This window comes from Arachis hypogaea, chromosome 10, assembly GCF_003086295.3.
Source record: "Arachis hypogaea cultivar Tifrunner chromosome 10, arahy.Tifrunner.gnm2.J5K5, whole genome shotgun sequence".
NCBI classification, from domain to species: Eukaryota; Viridiplantae; Streptophyta; class Magnoliopsida; order Fabales; family Fabaceae; genus Arachis; species Arachis hypogaea.
This window is the reverse complement of record NC_092045.1, coordinates 23,990,887-24,010,377: the sequence shown is the minus strand read 5'-3', so window position 1 is coordinate 24,010,377 and position 19,491 is coordinate 23,990,887. Positions and strand designations below refer to the sequence as shown.

General features: G+C 39.5%; 1 non-coding gene across 1 annotated transcript; it reads left to right on the top strand.

The window, feature by feature from the left end:
- The first annotated feature begins 8,859 nt into the window (after positions 1-8,859).
- On the top strand, positions 8,860-8,963 carry LOC112719037 (small nucleolar RNA R71). Its single transcript, XR_003161357.1, has one exon. It is a non-coding gene; the product is annotated as a small nucleolar RNA R71 (small nucleolar RNA).
- Positions 8,964-19,491: the final 10,528 nt, after the last annotated feature.

Sequence of the window (19,491 nt, the reverse complement as noted above, 5' to 3'; positions counted from 1 at the left end):
CATTGAAGGACGAATTTCCTATCGGTAAAGAAATATAAAAATGTGATCGCGTTGTAAGTATAGCTTCTAAACCAACAAAAAATCCTTCTTTACAAATGTTTGGTTGTCACAAGTAACAAATCCAATAAAATTTATAAATCGAAGTATTCAAACCTCGGGTCGTCTTCTCAAGGAATTGCAGGGAAGTATGAATTATTATTGGTTATGGAAAACAGTATTTTGGGTTTTGAAAAGGTTTTGAATAAGAGAAAATAAATTGTAGGAATTAATAGATTAATAACTAAGAAAAGCTCTTGGCAAGGTATGAAAATCAGAATTCCTATCCTAGTTATCTATCCGATGTGGTGAGAATTGGGTTTTAATCCCACTTAGTTATCCCTTATTAAATAAAGGAAAGTCAAGTAGACTAATTAAATTGATCCTTGAGTTTCAGTGAAATTTTAGAGCGATCCAAATTAATTAGTAATTGCCAATTTCAACCACTGCTGAGTTTGATAACTCAAGTATTACCAATTAATTAACCAAAGACAAAACAAGAAAATAAATCATAAACAGAGCAAAACAATCATGAGTCTGCAATACCTCAAATTATATCAACTAAGAAAATCCTAACATGAATGGTTCATAAGCCAATTGGGCAACATCAATCAAATACACATAAAAGCATCAGAGTAAATAAAAATAAAAGAGAAAAATATAATATTGAACCTGGTATGAAGAAACAATCCTAATGACTAAAAGAAATCCTAAAGCCTAAAGTAAATCCTAATCCTAAGAGAGAGGAGAGAACCTCTTTCTCTAAAAACTACATCTAAATCCTAAAACTCTCTCTGAATGTATGTTGTATCCCCCCTCGTATGTCGTGTGTCTTGGTGAATGGATGGATTCCTCCATTTATAGCCCTTTAATATGTGTTCTTTGGGCTTGGATCTGGACCAAAAAGGGCCTAGAAGTCGTTGGAGCCGACTTCTGCAAATTCTGCAGATCGCGCTTGTCACGCGTCTGCGTGGGTCACGCGGTCGTGTCATCTGGAGTGTTGCTCTTCCACGCGGTCGCGTCAGTCATGCGTCCGTGTCAGTTGTGTTTCGCAAGTCATGCGTTCGCGTCATTTATGCGCTCGCGTCGATGCCAATTTACGCAGAGCACGCGTTCGCGTCGTCCATGCGGACGCGTCGCTACCAGTTTCTCCAAAAACTCCGTTTTGCACTTTCCTTCCATTTTTGTATGTTTTCTTTCCATCCTTTAAGTCATTCCTACCCTATAAAACCTGAAAGTACTCAACACACAAATCACGGCATCGAATGGTAATAAAAGATAATGAAATTTAATATTTTTAAAGCCTAGGAAACATGTTTTCTCATATATCACAAAACAAGGAAGGAATAGTAAAACCATGCAATTTACATGAATAAGTGGGTGAAGAGTTGATAAAAACACTCAATTTAAGTACAAGATAAATCATAAAATAGGGGTTTATCAACCTCCCCACACTTAAACAATAGCATGTCCTCATGCTAAATCCAAGAGAAAAGAGTAAAGGTAAAATGGTGGTATCATATGTAATGCAATCTATTCTAAATGCAACTACCTAAATGAGTCATGCAACTCTAGTTATTATTCACCTATATATAAATCATACATGTAGTTAAATTAATTCATATCTTCAAGGAATCATATATGTACAATTAGGGCCAAATCATATTAAAGCACAGTTACAATTGAGTTGAGTTAAGATAGTTCACAACTTGCAAGAAAATTAATAATTAAACATGGACATATGAGAATGAGCTATTGAACCCTCACTAGTTTTCGTGTTCACTCTCTAATCACTCAGTGTTTGGGGTTAATCACTCTCTTCTCTTCTAGTCATGCTTTCTAAACTTTGTTTTTCATCTAACCAATAAACAAATATGGAATATAAACATACAAAAATCATGAGGTCTTTTCTTAGGTTGTAATGGGGCTGAGGTGAGGGTAAGGATGTATATATAAGGCTAAGTGAGCTAACAAATTGAATCCTTGACTAATTTAAGATTTCATCTAACATATACATATTTGATATAATTTCATAATTTTTCACCTAGCTACCCAATTTTCCCACTTGTGTGTTACTGGTGGACGAAATTGTGATCACTATTCTTTGATTTGCATTCATTGCAAAATTGTGGAGTTTAGGTATTTGGCACGAGTGGACACAACTCCGTTCAACTAACCAGCAAGTGTACTGGGTCGTCCAAGTAATAAACCTTACGTGAGTAAGGGTCGATCCCACAGAGATTGTTGGTATGAAGCAAGCTATGGTCACCTTGTAAATCTCAGTTAGGCAGATTAAAGGGTAATTGTGATTATTGGAATAAATAATAAATAAAAAGGAATAATAAAAAGGATAAGAATACTTATGCAGATTCATTGGTGGGAATTTCAGATAAGCGGATGGAGATGCTGTAGAGCTCAAGGACGCCTGCTCTCCTACTGCTTCTACTCAATTCTTCTTACTCCTTTCCATGGCAGGCTTTGTATAGGGGTTCACCATCAGCGGTGGCTACTTTCAATCCTCTCGGGAAAATGATCCTATGCGGCTGTCACTCGCACGGCTAATCGTTTGGAGGCATCACCCATGGTTGATGGCTACATCCCATCCTCGCAGTGAAAACTAATGCTCACGCACTCTGTCACAGTAGGGCTAATCACTGGTTGGTTCCCGCTCCTACTGGAATAGAATCCCTTGATTCTTTTGCGTCTGTCACTAACGCCCAGCACTTGCAAGTTTGAAGCACGTTACAGTCATTCATTACCGGAATCCTACTCGGAATACCACAGACAAGGTTAGACTTTCCGGATTCTCAGGATCCTACTCGGAATACCACAGACAAGGTGAGACTTTCCGGATCCTCATAAATGCCGCCATCTATCTAGCTTATACCACGAAGATTCTGTTGGGGAATCTAAGAGATACGCATTCAAGCTCTGTTGCATGTAGAACGGAAGTAGTTGTCAATCACGCGCGTTCATAAGTGAGAATGATAATGAGGGTTACTTATCATCACATTCATCATGTTCTTGGGTACGAATGAATATCTTGGAATAATAATAAGAGAGATTTGAATAAAAGAAAATAGAACTTCATTAATACTTGAGGTACAGCAGAGCTCCACACCCTTAATCTATGGTGTGCAGAAACTCCACCGTTGAAAACACATAAGTAAAAGGTTCAGGCATGGCCGAATGGCCAGCCCTCTCCATGATCAAGTGACCGAATGATAAAAGACTTAAAGTGGTCAAAAGATGTCTAATACAATAGATAAATGTCCTATATATACTAGACTAGCTCCTAGGGTTTACATGAGTAAGTAATTGATGCATAAATCCATTTCCGGGGCCCACTTGGTGTGTGCTTGGGCTGAGCTTGATCTATCCACGAGCTGAGGCTTCTCTTGGAGTTGAACTTTGAGTTATGACGTGTTTTGGGCGTTCAACTCCGGATCATGACGTTTTTCTGGCGTTTAACTCCAGACAGCAGCGTGTACTTGGCGTTCAACGCCAAGTTACGTCGTCAATCTTCGAATAAAGTATGGACTATTATATATTTCTGGAAAGCCCTGGATGTCTACTTTCCAACGCCGTTGAGAGCGCGCCAATTGGAGTTCTGTAGCTCCAGAAAATCCATTTCGAGTGCAGGGAGGTCAGATTCCAACAGCATCAGCAGTCCTTTTGTCAGCCTTCTTCAGAGTTTTGCTCAAGTCCCTCAATTTCAGTCAGAATTTACCTGAAATCACAGAAAAACACACAAACTCATAGTAAAGTCCAGAAATGTGAATTTAACATAAAAACTAGTGAAAACATCCCTAAAAGTAGCTTAAACTTACTAAAAACTATATAAAAACAATGCCAAAAAGCGTATAAATTATCCGCTCATCACAACACCAAACTTAAATTGTTGCTTGTCCCCAAGCAACTGAAAATCACATAGGATAAAAGAAGAGAATATACTATAAATTTCAGAATATCAATGAATATTAATTTAATTAGATGAGCGGGACTTGTAGCTTTTTTGCTTCTGAACAGTTTTGGCATCTCACTTTTTCCTTTGAAGTTTAGAGTGATTGGCTTCTCTAGGAACTTAGAATTTCGGATAGTGTTATTGACTTTCCTAGTTAAGCATGTTGATTCTTGAACACAGCTACTTATGAGTCTTGGCTGTGGCCCTAAGCACTTTGTTTTCCAGTATTACCACCGGATACACAAATGCCACAGACACATAACTGGGTGAACCTTTTCAGATTGTGACTCAGCTTTGCTAGAGTCCCCAGTTAGTGGTGTCCAGAGCTCTTAAGCACACTCTTTTGCTTTGGATCACGACTTTAACCACTCAGTCTCAAGCTTTTCACTTGGACCTTCATGACACAAGCACATGGTTAGGGACAGCTTGATTTAGCCGCTTAGGCCTGGATTTTATTTCCTTGGGCCCTCCTATCCATTGATGCTCAAAGCCTTGGATCCTTTTTACCCTTGCCTTTTGGTTTTAAGGGCTATTGGCTTTTTCTGCTTGCTTTTTCTTTTTCTTTCTATTTTTTTCGCCAATTTTTCTCTTTTTTTTTTCGCAAGCTTTCTTTTTCACTGCTTTTTCTTGCTTCAAGAATCAATTCATGAATTTTTCAGTTCATCAATAACATTTCTCTTTGTTCATCATTCTTTCAAGAGCCAACAATTGTAACACTCATACACAACAAGATCAAAAATATGCACTGTTCAAGCATTCATTCAGAGAACAAAAAGTATTGTCACCACATCAATATAATTAAATTAAATTCAATAATAAATTCGAAATCTATGTACTTCTTGTTCTTTTGAATTAAAACATTTTTCATTTAAGATAGGTGAAGGACTAATGGATTTTATTCATAGCTTTAAGGCATGGTTACACACTAATGATCATGAAGTAGAAACACAAAACATAGATAAACATAATACTTAAAAACCGAAAACAGAAAGAAATAAAGAACAAGGAATGAATCCACCTTTAGTGGCGTCTTCTTCTTGAAGGACCAACAATGTCCTTAAGCTCTTCTATGTCCCTTCCTTGCCTTTGTTGCTCCTCCCTCATTGCTCTTTGATCTTCTCTTATTTCTTGGAGAGTGAGGGCGTGTTCATGGTGTTCCACCCTTAATTGTTCCACATTATGGCTCAAATCTTCTAAGGAGGTGCTGAGTTGCTCCCAATAGGTGTTGGGAGGAAAGTGCATTCCTTGAGGCATTTGTTGATGATGAACTCCCTCATGTTCTTCTTGAGGGCCGTGAGGAACTTCTCTTGTTTGCTCCATCCTTTTCTTGGTGATGGGCTTGTCTTCTTCAATGGAGACATCTCCATCTATGATAACTCCAGCTGAGAAACATAGATGGCATATAAGGTGAGGGAAGGCTAGCCGTGCCATAGGTGAGGACTTGTCGGCTATTTTGTAGAGTTCATTGGAGATGACTTCATGAACTTCCACTTCCTCTCCAATCATGATGCTATGAATCATGATGGCCCAATCCACAGTAACTTCAGATCGGTTGCTTGTAGGGATGATGGATCTTTGGATGAACTCCAACCATCCTCTGGCTACAGGCTTGAGGTCCAGTCTTCTTAGTTGGACCGGTTTGCCTTTGGAGTCTATTCTCCATTGGGCGCCTTCCACACATATATCCCTTAGGACTTGGTCCAACCTTTGATTAAAGTTGACCCTTCTTGTGTAGGGGCGTTTATCACCTTGCATCATGGGTAGATGGAATGCCAACCTCACATTTTCCGGACTGAAATCTAAGTATTTCCCCCGAACCATTGTGATATAGTTCTTTGGATTCGGGTTCATACTTTGATCATGGTTCCTAGTGATCCATGCATTGGCATAGAACTCTTGAACCATCAATATTCCGACTTGTTGCATGGGGTTGGTTATGACTTCCCAACCTCTTCTTTGGATTTCATGTCGGATTTCCGGATACTCATTCTTTTTGAGCTTGAAAGGGACCTCGGGGATCACTTTCTTCTTTGCCACAACATCATAGAAGTGGTCTTGATGGCTTTTGGAGATGAATCTCTCCTTCTCCCATGACTCGGAGGTGGAGGCTTTTGCCTTCCCTTTTCCTTTTCTTGAGGATACTCCGGTCTTAGGTGCCATTGATGGTGAATGAAAAAAAAGCTTAGGCTTTTTACCACACCAAACTTAAAATTTGCTCGCCCTCGAGCAAGAAAGAAAAGAAAAGTAGAAGAAGAAGAAGAGAATTGGGTAGAGAGGGAGAGGAGTGGGTTCGGCTATATGAGAGAAGAAGGGGTTTGTGTTGTGTGAAAATGAAGAAGAAAGGAGAGGTATTTATAGGGAGAGGGAGGGTGGGAGTTCGGCCATTTTGGGTGGGAATGGGTGGGAAATTGAATTTGAATTTTATGAGGGTAGGTGGGGTTTATGGGGAAGAGGAGGTTGATGTGAATGGTGAATGGGGTAACTGGGAAGAGGAGTTGAGGTGATTGATGAAGAAGATTGGGAATTGTGACATGGGGAATTCAAATCACAAAAATAGGACTAGGAGGTAAGGTGGGAATATGGTAGGTGGGGATCCTGTGGGGTCCACAGATCCTGAGGTGGGGATCCTGTGGGGTCCACAGATCCTGAGGTGAAAAGAAATACCATTCCTTCACCATATAGGCGTGTAAGATGCCTCCATGCATCATTCTGGCGTTCAAACGCCCATTGGTGCATGTTCTGGGCGTTAAACGCCCATGTAATGCATGTTTCTGGCGTTGAACGCCAGTTTCATGCTTGTTTCTGGCGTTCAGCGCCAGATTGTCCTCTGTGTGCACATCCTGGCGTTAAACGCCAGGTTGTTGCTTGTTTTGGGCGTTCAGCGCCAGAAAGATGCTCTGTTCTGGCGTTGAACGCCAGCCAGATGCATCTTACTGGCGTTGAACGCCAGTCTGCGCTGCCTCCAGGGTGAACAATTTTTTTCTTCTGTTTTTGACTCTGTTTTTAATTTTTTTGATTTTTTCGTGACTCCTCATGATCATGTACCTAATTAAACACAAAAATAACAAAGAAACAAAATAAATTAAAATTAGATAAATAAAATTGGGTTGCCTCCCAATAAGCGCTTCTTTAATGTCAATAGCTTGACAGTGGCTCTCATGGAGCCACTAGGTGATCAGGTCAATTTTTGTGTGGTCCCAACACCAAACTTAGAGTTTGGATATGGGGTCTGAACACCAAACTTAGAGTTTGGTTGTGGCTTCACAACACCAAACTTAGAGTTTGACTGTGTGGGCTCTTCTTGACTCTGAACTGAGAGAAGCTCTTCATGCTTACTCTCTTCTGTCACAGAGGGATGGCCATGTGCCTTAAACACAAGGTAGTCCCCATTCAATTGAAGGACTAACTCACCTCTGTTAACATCTATCACAGCTTCTGCTGTGGCTAGGAAAGGTCTTCCTAGGATGATGCATTCATCATCTTCCTTCCTAGTGTCTAGGATTATGAAATCAGCAGGGATGTAAAGGCCTTCAACCTTTACTAGCACGTCCTCTACTATTCCATAAGCTTGTCTCACTGACTTGTCTGCCAATTGTAATGAGAACAAGGCAGGTTGTACCTCAATGATCCTTAGCTTCTCCATTACAGAGAGTGGCATCAGATTTATCCCTGACCCAAGATCACATAGAGCTTTTTCAAAGCTCATGGTGCCAATGGTGCAAGGTATTAAAAACTTGCCAGGATCTTGTTTCTTTTGAGGTAGAGTTTTCTGAATCCAAGTATCTAGTTCACTAATGAGCAAGGGAGGTTCACTTTCCCAAGTCTCATTACCAAATAACTTGGCATTCAGCTTCATGATAGCTCCTAAGTATTGAGCAACTTGCTCTCCAGTCACATCTTCATCCTCTTCAGAGGAAGAATAGTCTTCAGAGCTCATGAATGGTAGAAGGAGATTTAATGGAATCTCTATGGTCTCTATATGAGCCTCAGATTCTTCAGGATCCTTAATAGGAGACTCCTTCTTGCTTGAAGGACATCCCAGGAGGTCTTCCTCACTAGGATTTTCGTCCTCCTCCTCCCCTATGCATTCGGCCACCTTGATTAAATCAATGGCCTTGCACTCTCCTTTTGGATTTTCTTCTGTATTGCTTGGGAGAGTACTGGGAGGAGTTTCAATAATTTTCCTACTCAGCTGGCCCACTTGTGCCTCCAAATTTCTAATGGAAGATCTGGTTTCATTCATGAAACTGAAAGTGGCCTTTGATAGATCAGAGACTATATTGGCTAAATTAGAATTGTTTTGTTCAGAATTCTCTGTCTGTTGCTGAGAAGATGATGGATATGGCTTGCTATTGCCCAGCCTATTGCGTCCACCATTATTAAAGCCTTGTTGAGGCTTTTGTTGATCCTTCCAGGAGAAATTTGGGTGATTTCTCCATGATGGGTTATAGGTGTTTCCATAAGGTTCACCCATGTAATTAACCTCTGCCATGGCAGGGTTCTCAGGATCATAAGCTTCTTCAGAAGCTGCTTCTCTAGTACTGTTGGATGCATGTTGCAATCCATTCAGATTTTGAGAGATCATGTTGACCTGTTGAGTCAACATTTTGTTCTGAGCCAATATGGCATTGAGAGCATCAATTTCAAGAACTCCTTTCTTCTGAGGTATCCCATTATTCACGGAATTCCTTTCAGAGGTGTACATGAACTGGTTGTTTGCAACCATGTCAATGAGTTCTTGAGCCTCTTCAGGCGTTTTCTTCAGGTGAATAGATCCACCTGCAGAATGGTCCAATGACATTTTCGAAAATTCAGAGAGACCATAATAGAATATATCTAATAGAGTCCATTCTGAAAACATGTCTGATGGACATCTTTTGGTCAACTGCTTGTATCTTTCCCAAGCTTCATAGAGGGATTCACCATCTTTTTGTTTGAAGGTTTGAACATCCACTCTCAGCTTGCTCAGCTTTTGAGGAGGAAAGAATTTATCCAAGAAGGCAGTGACCAGCTTATCCCAGGAGTCCAGGCTATCCTTAGGTTGTGAATCCAACCATATTCTAGCTCTGTCTCTTACAGCAAAAGGGAAAAGCATGAGTCTGTAGACTTCAGGATTAACTCCATTCGTCTTTACAGTCTCACAGATCTGCAAGAACTCAGTTAAAAACTGATAAGGATCTTCAGATGGAAGTCCATAAAACTTGCAGTTTTGTTGCATTAATGCAACTAGTTGAGGCTTAAGCTCAAAGTTATTGGCTCCAATGGCAGGAATGGAGATGCTTCTTCCATCAAACTTGGACGTTGGCTTTGTGAAATCACCAAGCATTCTCCTTGCATTATTATTATTATTATTTTCGGCTGCCATGTCCTTCTCTTGTTCGAAAATTTCTGAAAGGTTATTTCTGGATTGTTGTAATTTAGCTTCTCTTAATTTTCTCTTCAGAGTCCTTTCAGGTTCTGGATCAACTTCAACAAGAGTGCCCTTTTCCCTGTTCCTGCTCATATGAAAGAGAAGAAAACAAGAAAAAAAAGAGGAATCCTCTATGTCACAGTATAGAGATTCCTTTATGTTAGTAGAAAAAGAAAGGGGTATAAGAAAGAAGGGGGTAGAAGAATCCAAATACAAGGGATATAAGAAGTTCGGATTCTTAGATGAAGAGAGGTGAAGAGAAGTGTTAGTAATTAATTAATTAAATAGAAGAAGAAAAGAGAAAGAAGATTTCGAAAATATTTTTTTTGAAAAAGGGGTTAGTAATTTTCGAAAATTAAAGATAAAATATAATTAAAATTAAAAATTTTAAAACAAAAAGAATTTTTGAAAAAGAGAGGGAGAATTTTCGAAAATTAGAGAGGGATAGGTAGTTAGTTGGTTTTGAAAAAGATAAGAAATAAACAAAAAGTTAGTTAGTTGATTGAAAAAGGTTTGAAATCAAAAATTTAAAAAGATAAGAAGATAAGATGTTAGATAAGATATTTTGAAATCAAATTTTGAAAAAGATAAAATTTTTGAAAAAGATAAGATAAAAGATAAAAAGATATATTTGAAAAAAAATATTTTGAAAAAGATTTAAATTTAAAATTGACTTAACTAACAAGAAACTACAAGATAAGATTCTAGAACTTAAAGATTGAACCTTTCTTAACAAGAAAGTAACAAACTTCAAATTTTTGAACCAATCACATTAATTGTTAGCTAATTTTCGAAAATTTGATAAAAAGATAAGAAAAAGATTTTGAAAATATTTTGAAAAATAATTTTTGAAATTTTCGAAAATTATATAAAAAATGAAAAAGATATGATTTTTGAAAAAGATTTTGAAAAGATAAGATTTTTAAAATTGAAATTTTGACTTGACTTGTAAGAAACAACTAATTTTAAAAATTTTTTGACCAAGTCAACCCAAAATTTCAAAAATTTGGAGGAAAATAAGGAAAAGATATTTTTTTGATTTTTTGAATTTTTAAAGAAAAACACAAAAATGACCCAAAACATGAAAATTTTGGATCAAGACACAAGATGCATGCAAGAATGCTATGAATGTCAAGATGAACACCAAGAACACTTTGAAGATCATGATGAACATCAAGAACATAATTTTGAAAAATTTTTTGATGCAAAGAAAACATGCAAGACACCAAACTTAGAAATCTTTAATGCATGGAAAATATGAATGCAAAAATGGACAAGAAAAACAAGAAAAGACACAAAACAAGAAATCATCAAGATCAAACAAGAAGACTTATCAAGAACAACTTGAAGATCATGAAGAACACTATGAATGCATGAGACTTTCGAAAAAAATGCAAGAAAAATTTTTAAAGCATGCAATTGACACCAAACTTAAAAATTAACACAATACTCAAACAAGAAACACAAAATATTTTTTATTTTTATGATTTTATGATTTTTTTGAATTTTTATTATTTTTTTCGAAAAAATTCTTTTAGAAAAACGAAAATAAAAGAAAAATTTTGAAAAAGATTTTTGAAAAAAATTTTTTTTTTTGAAAAGAAAATTACCTAATCTGAGCAACAAGATGAACCGTCAGTTGTCCATACTCGAACAATCCCCGGCAACGGCGCCAAAAACTTGGTGGACGAAATTGTGATCACTATTCTTTGATTTGCATTCATTGCAAAATTGTGGAGTTTAGGTATTTGGCACGAGTGGACACAACTCCGTTCAACTAACCAGCAAGTGTACTGGGTCGTCCAAGTAATAAACCTTACGTGAGTAAGGGTCGATCCCACAGAGATTGTTGGTATGAAGCAAGCTATGGTCACCTTGTAAATCTCAGTTAGGCAGATTAAAGGGTAATTGTGATTATTGGAATAAATAATAAATAAAAAGGAATAATAAAAAGGATAAGAATACTTATGCAGATTGGTGCACGAAATTGCAATCACACTTTTGCAACTCCGCACAACTAACCAGCAAGTGTACTGTGTCGTCCAAGTAATACCTTGCGTGAGCAAGGGTCGATCCCACAGAGATTGTCGGCTTGAAGCAAGCTATGGTTGTCTTGTAAATCTTAGTCAGGATATCAGAAATTATCAGGATTGATGGTGAAAAGCAAAAGAACATGAAATGATTACTTGTTTTGCAGTAATGGAGAATAGGTTGAGGTTTGGAGATGCTCCATCTTCTGAATCTCTGCTTTCCTACTGTCTTCTTCTTCAAACACGCAAGTCTCCTTCCATGGCAAGCTGTATGTAGGGTTTCACCGTTGTCAATGGCTACCTCCCATCCTCTCAGTGAAAGCGATTGCATATGCTCTGTCACAGCATAGCGGAATTCATCTGTCGGTTCTCAATCAGGCCGGAATAGAATCCAGTGATTCTTTTGCGTCTGTCACTAACGCCCCGCCTTCAGGAGTTTGAAGCACGTCACAGTCATTCAGTCATTGAATCCTACTCAGAATACCACAGACAAGGTTTAGACCTTCCGGATTCTCTTGAATGCCGCCATCAGTTCTAGCTTATACCACGAAGATTCCGGTTAAAGAATCCAAGAGATAACTACTTAATCTAAGGTAGAACGGAGGTGGTTGTCAGGCACACGTTCATAGTTGAGAATGATGATGATTGTCACGGATCATCACATTCATCCGGATTAAGAACAAGTATTATCTTAGAATGGAAGCAAGCATGATTGAATGAGAAACAGTAGTAATTGCATTAATCCATCAAGACACAGCAGAGCTCCTCACCCCCAACCATGGGGTTTAGAGACTCATGCCGTGGAAAGTACACAAAGAAAACGTGTAAAGTGTCATGAGGTCATAAGGTCTTTGATACAATGTCAAAAGATCCTATTAATAGTAAACTAGTAACCTAGGGTGTACAGAAATGAGTAAATGACGTAAAAATCCACTTCTGGGTCCACTTGGTGTGTGCTTGGGCTGAGCATTGAAGCTTTTATGTGTAGAGACGTTTTCTGGAGTTAAACGCCAGCTTTCATGCCAGTTTGGGCGTTTAACTCCAAGTTTTATGCCAGTTCCGGCGTTTAACGCTGGAATTTCTGAGGGAGACTTTGAGCGCCGGTTTGGGCCATCAAATCTTGGGCAAAGTATGGACTATCATATATTGCTGGAAAGCCCAGGATGTCTACTTTCCAACGCCGTTGAGAGCGCGCCAATTGGGCTTCTGTAGCTCCAGAAAATCCACTTCGAGTGCAGGGAGGTCAGAATCCAACAGCATCTGCAGTCCTTTTTGGTCTCGGAATCAGATTTTTGCTCAGGACCCTGAATTTCAGCCAGAAAATACCTGAAATCACAGAAAAACACACAAACTCATAGTAAAGTCCAGAAAAGTGAATTTTAGCTAAAAACTAATAAAAATATACTAAAAACTAACTAGATTATACTAAAAACATACTAAAAACAATGCCAAAAAGCATACAAATTATCCGCTCATCACAACACCAAACTTAAATTGTTGCTTGTCCCCAAGCAACTGAAAATCAAAATAGGATAAAAAGAAGAGAATATACTATAGACTCCAAAATATCAAGGAAACATAGCTCCAATTAGATGAGCGGGACTAGTAGCTTTTTGCCTCCGAACAGTTTTGGCATCTCACTCTATCCCTTGAGGTTCAGAATGATTGGCATCTATAAGAACTCAGAACTCAGATAGTGTTATTGATTCTCTTAGTTGAGCATAATGATTCTTGAACATAGCTAGTGTATGAGTCTTGGCTGTGGCCCAAAGCACTCTGTCTTCCAGTATTACCACCGGATACATTCATGCCACAGACACATGATTGGGTGAACCTTTTCAGATTGTGACTCAGCTTTGCTAAAGTCCCCAATTAGAGGTGTCCAAGGTTCTTAAGCACACTCTTGTTGCCTTGGATCACAACTTTATTTCTTTCTTTTTCTTTTTCTTTTCTTCTTCTCTTTTCTTTTCTTCTCTTTTTTTTCGAAATTTTTTTTTTTGCTTTTTCTTGCTTCAAGAATCACTCTAATAATTTTTAGATCCTTAATAACAGTTCTCTTTCTCCTCATTCTTTCAAGAGCCAAAAAATTTTTTTTTTAACATTCTCAAAACAACAAATTCAAGAGACATATGCACTGTTCAAGCATTCATTCAGAGAGCAAAAAGTATTGTCACCACATCAAACTAATTCAACTAGTTTCAATGATAAATTTTGAAACCCTGTACTTCTTGTTCTTTTGTGATTAAAGCATTTTTCATTTAAGAGAGGTGATGGATTCATAGGACATTCATATCTTTAAGGCATAAAATTTCAATTTTATTAATTATGAATTAAAATAAGACTCAAAAATAGATATAAAATGAAACTAAAAGAAAACGAAAAAAAACAAAACAAAGGAAAAAAACGCAAACATAGGTTCCTAATGATAGAGGTTTTCACAGAGTTAGGACTCAACAACCTTGATCATGAGAAGTGGATGCTCCCTCAGCTTGAGAGGAGAATTTTTGGCGTTTCAACTCTTGGAGTTCACACCCCTGCTTCTCTTGTTCCTTCAGCAATTTGCAGAGCATGCAGTTCTGATTCTGCTGTTCTTCCTTCAGTTGCTCCATAGTCTCTTGCAGCTTGGAGATAGATGCTTCTAGGCTGGTCCAGTAGTCAATTCTTGGGAATTCAGGGAGGAATTCCTGCGCCCTCCTCTTGATAGAGTTGTCTTGCACTTGTCCTTCCATTGACTTCTTGGTGATTGGGTGTTCAATGGGTATGAACTCATCTACTCCCATCTTCACCCCAGCCTCTTTACAGAGCAAGGAGATCAAGCTTGGGTAAGCCAATTTGGCTTCAGTGGAATTCTTATTTGCAATTGTGTAGATCTCACAAGCAATCACATGATGGACCTCCACTTCTTTTCCAAGCATAATGCAATGAATCATCACTGCTCTCTTGATGGTGACCTCAGAACGGTTGCTAGTGGGCAATATGGAACGCCCAATAAAGTCTAGCCAACCTCTTGCAATTGGTTTGAGGTCTCCCCTCTTGAGTTGGTTTGGGACACCCTTTGAATTGGTTATCCACTTAGTTCCAGGGAGGCATATTTCCTCTAGAACTTGATCCAACCCTTTATCTACTCTCACCATCCTCCTATTGAAGGAGTCAGGATCATCTTGCAGTTGAGGTAGTTTGAAGATTTCTCTTATTTTGTCCAGATGGAAGTACATAACTTTCCCTCTGACCATGGTTCTGTAGGTATGGTAAGCAGTTCCAGTCATTCTCTGCTTATCTGTTAGCCACAGATTAGAGTAGAATTCCTGAACCATGTTCCTTCCAACCTTTATTTCAGGATTGGTCAGAACTTCCCATCCTCTGTTTCGAATTTGCTCTTGGATCTCCGGATATTCATCTTCTTTCAGATCAAATTTAACTTCCGGGATCACTGACCTCAGACCCATTATTTTGTGATAATGGTCCTCATGTTCTTTGGTTAAGAACTTCTCTTGATTCCAAAGATTCTTTGGATTATTCTCTTTCTTGCCTCTTAAATTGGTTTGTTTTCCTTTAGGAGCCATGATATTGATGAATCTTGGCTTAGTGATCACGGAAAAGCACACCAAACTTAGAGGTTTGCTTGTCCTCAAGCAAAAGAAAAGAAAGAAGAGAGAGAGAGGAAGAGGAAATTCGAATGGTGTGGGTACAGGGGGTTCCAAACGTGAATTTATAAGGGTGGGGAGAAGAGATTTCGAAAAAAATAAAAATTTGAAGGGAGATTTGAGAAGATATGGAGAAAAATTGAAAAAAAGGTGAGTTTTTGAAGAAGATTTGGGATTAATTTGAAATAGATTTGAAGAATGGTTTTGATTTGTGAAGATTTGAAAGTGAATGATGAAAGGTTGAAGTGCATTTATGTAGAAGAGTATGGGTAAAAAGAGGAAAGTTTGAAAAAATTTAAGTTGAAAACAAAAATGCGGTTCCCCTACCTTTCTGGCGTTAAACGCCCAGAATGGCACTCATTCTGGCGTTTAACGCCCAATTGGCACCCCTTTTGGGCGTTTAACGCCCAGCCAGGTGCCCTGGCTGGCGTTAAACGCCAGAAAGCCTTTGTCACTGGGCGTTTTTTCAAAACGCCCAGGATGCTGCACACCTGGCGTTAAACTCCCAGAATGGTGCCCATTCTGGCGTTTAACGCCCAAAATGGCACCATTCCTGGCGTTAAACGCCCAGAATGGTACCCATTCTGGCGTTTAACGCCCAAAATGCACCTTACTGGCGTTTTTTCGCCAGTAAGCTCATTTTCTCTGCTTTTTGAGCTGAATCCTTCTGTAACTCTGTGAATTCCTTCATTTTTGATATTTGCCTCTATAAGAACTAATCATATAACCTCCTAATGACTGGGTTGCCTCCCAGCAAGCGCTTCTTTACTGTCTTTAGCTGGACTTTCACTGAGAATCACTCAAGCCTCAGTTTTGAGCATTCCTGCTCAAAGTTTCCTTCAAGATAGTGTTTGATTCTCTGTCCATTAACAATGAACTTCTTGTCAGAATCAATATCCTGAAGCTCAACATATCCATATGGTGACACTCCTGTAATCACATACGGACCCCTCCAACGGGATTTGAGTTTTCCTGGAAACAGTCTGAGCCTAGAGTTGAAGAGCAGAACTTTTTGTCCTGGCTCAAAGACTCTGGTTGACAACTTCTTGTCATGCCATTTCTTTGCCTTTTCCTTATAAATTTTTGCATTTTCAAAGGCATTGAGTCTGAACTCCTCTAGCTCATTTAACTGGAGCAATCTTTTTTCACCAGCTAACTGTGCATCCATGTTTAGGAATCTGGTTGCCCAGTAGGCTTTATGTTCCAGTTCCACAGGCAAATGACAGGCCTTGCCATACACCAATTGGTATGGAGAGGTTCCTATAGGAGTCTTGAATGCTGTTCTGTATGCCCACAGAGCATCATCCAAGTTCTTTGCCCAATCCTTTCTTCGGGCCATCACAGTCCGTTCTAGGATTCTTTTTAGTTCTCTGTTAGAGACCTTAGCTTGCCCATTTGTCTGTGGATGATACGGAGTTGCCACTTTGTGGCTAATTCCATATCTAACCATAGCAAGGTGTAGCTGTTTATTGCAGAAATGAGTGCCCCCGTCACTGATTAGGACTCTGGGCACTCCAAACCTGCTGAAAATATTTTTCTGGAGGAATTTCAGTACGGTCTTTGTGTCATTAGTGGGTGTAGCAATTGCTTCTACCCACTTAGATACATAGTCCACTGCCACCAGAATGTAAGTGTTTGAGTATGATGGTGGGAATGGCCCCATGAAGTCAATCCCCCATACATCAAACAGTTCTATCTCTAATATCCCTTATTGAGGCATGGCATATCCATGAGGCAGGTTACCAGCTCTTTGGCAACTGTCACAGTTACGTACAAACTCTCGGGAATCTTTATAGAGAGTAGGCCAGTAGAAGCCACATTGGAGGACTTTAGTGGCTGTTCGCTCACTTCCAAAATGTCCTCCATACTGTGATCCATGGCAGTGCCATAGGATCCTTTGTGCTTCTTCTCTGGGTACACACCTGCGGATCACTCCGTCAGCACATCTCTTAAAGAGATATGGCTCATCCCAGAGGTAGTACTTGGCATCTGAAATTAATTTCTTTCTCTGCACGTGGCTGTACTCCTTGGGAATGAACCTCACAGCTTTAAAATTTGCAATATCTGCAAACCATGGAGCTTCTTGAATGGCAAATAGTTGCTCATCTGGGAAAGTCTCAGAAATCTCAGTAGAAGGGGGGGACGCCCCAGCTACTGGTTCTATTCGGGACAGATGATCAGCTACCTGGTTCTCTGTCCCTTTTCTGTCTCTTATTTCTATATCAAACTCTTGCAGAAGCAACACCCATCTGATGAGCCTGGGTTTTGAATCCTGCTTTGTGAGTAGATATTTAAGAGCAGCATGGTCAGTGTACACAACCACTTTGGACCCCACTAGATAGGATCTGAACTTGTCAATGGCATAGACCACTGCAAGTAACTCTTTTTCTGTGGTTGTGTAGTTCTTCTGTGCGTCATTTAGAACACGGCTGGCATAGTAAATGACATGCAGAAGCTTGTTATGCCTCTGTCCCAACACTGCACCAATGGCATGGTCACTGGCATCACACATTAATTCAAATGGCAATGTCCAATCTGGTGCAGAGATGACTGGTGCTGTGACCAACTTAGCTTTCAGGGTCTCAAATGCCTGCAGACACTGTGTGTCAAACACAAATGGTGTGTCAGCAGCTAACAGGTTACTCAAAGGTTTTGCAATTTTCGAAAAATCCTTTATAAACCTTCTGTAAAATCCTGCATGCCCCAGAAAGCTTCTGATTGCCTTAACATTGGCAGGTGGTGGTAATTTTTCAATTACCTCTACCTTTGCCTTATCCACCTCTATTCCCCTGCTTGAAATTTTGTGCCCAAGGACTATTCCTTCAGTCACCATAAAGTGACATTTCTCCCAGTTTAAAACTAGGTTAGTCTCTTGGCACCTTTTCAAGACAAGTGCTAGGTGATTAAGACAGGAGCTAAATGAGTCTCCATATACTGAAAAGTCATCCATGAAGACTTCCAGAAATTTCTCTACCATATCTGAGAAGATAGAGAGCATGCACCTCTGAAAGGTTGCAGGTGCATTGCACAGACCAAAAGGCATTCTCCTGTAGGCAAACACGCCAGAAGGGCAAGTGAATGCTGTTTTCTCTTGGTCTGAGGGTCTACTGCAATTTGGTTGTAGCCTGAATAGCCATCCAAAAGCAGTAATAATCATGGCGCTGTTTTCTACTTTGGTCTATGAATGGTAAGGAATGATCCTTTTGGTGGCTGTATTGAGCTTCTGTAGTCATACACATGCGCCACCTGTGATGTCCTTGTAGGAACAGTTCATTTTTTTCATTATGAACTGTCATGCTCCTTTTTAGGAACACTTGGACAGGGCTCACCCAGGGCTATAGATAGGATAATAATCCAGCTCTAGTAATTTAGTGACCTCTTTCTGCACCACCTCCTTCATGGCAGGATTAGCCTCCTCTGTGGTTGGACCACTGGTTTGGCATTATCCTCCAATAGGATCTTGTGCATGCATCTAGCTGGGCTAATACCCTTAAGATCACTTATGGACCACCAAGAGCTGTCTTGTGTGTCCTTAGCACTTGAATCAGTGCTTCCTCTTCCTGTGAATTTAAAGCGGAGCTTATAATCACTGGAAAAGTGTCACCCTCTCCCAGAAATGCATATTTCAGGGATGGTGGTAGTGGTTTGAGTTCAGGCTTGGGAGGTTTATCCTCCTCCTGAGGAATTTTCGAAAATTCCTTTGCCTCCTCTAGTTCTTCTTGATCAGTTTGAGCATCCTTGAAGATGGCCTCAAGCTCTGATTCTAGGCTTTCAGTCATATTGATCTCTTCTACCAGAGAGTCAATAATGTCAGCGCCCATGCAGTCATTTGGTGTGTCTGGATGCTGCATGGCTTTTACAGCATTCAACTTGAACTCATCCTCATTGACTCTCAAGGTTACTTCCCCTTTTTGTACATCAATGAGAGTTCGTCCAGTTGCTAGGAAAGGTCTTCCTAGAATGAGAGTTGCACTCTTGGTGCTCCTCCATTTCCAGCACCACAAAGTCAGTTGGAAAGGCGAATGGCCCAACCTTGACAATCATGTCCTCAATTATGCCTGATGGGTATTTAATGGAGCCATCAGCAAGTTGGAGCATATCCGGGTTGGTTTGACTTCTCCAGTCAACCCAAGCTTTCTGATAGTGGATGCAGGTATTAGATTGATGCTTGCTCCAAGATCACATAGGGCTATCTTGGTGCAAGCACCTTCTAATGTGCATGGTATCATAAAGCTCCCTGGATCTTGAAGCTTTTCTGGTAAGCTTTTTAGAATGACTGCACTGCATTCTTCAGTGAGAAACACTTTTTCAGTTTCTCTCCAATCCTTCTTATGACTTAAGATTCTTTCATGAATTTAGCATAAGAGTATTCTCGTCCTCCAAGATCTTTATTTCAAGATCCTTATG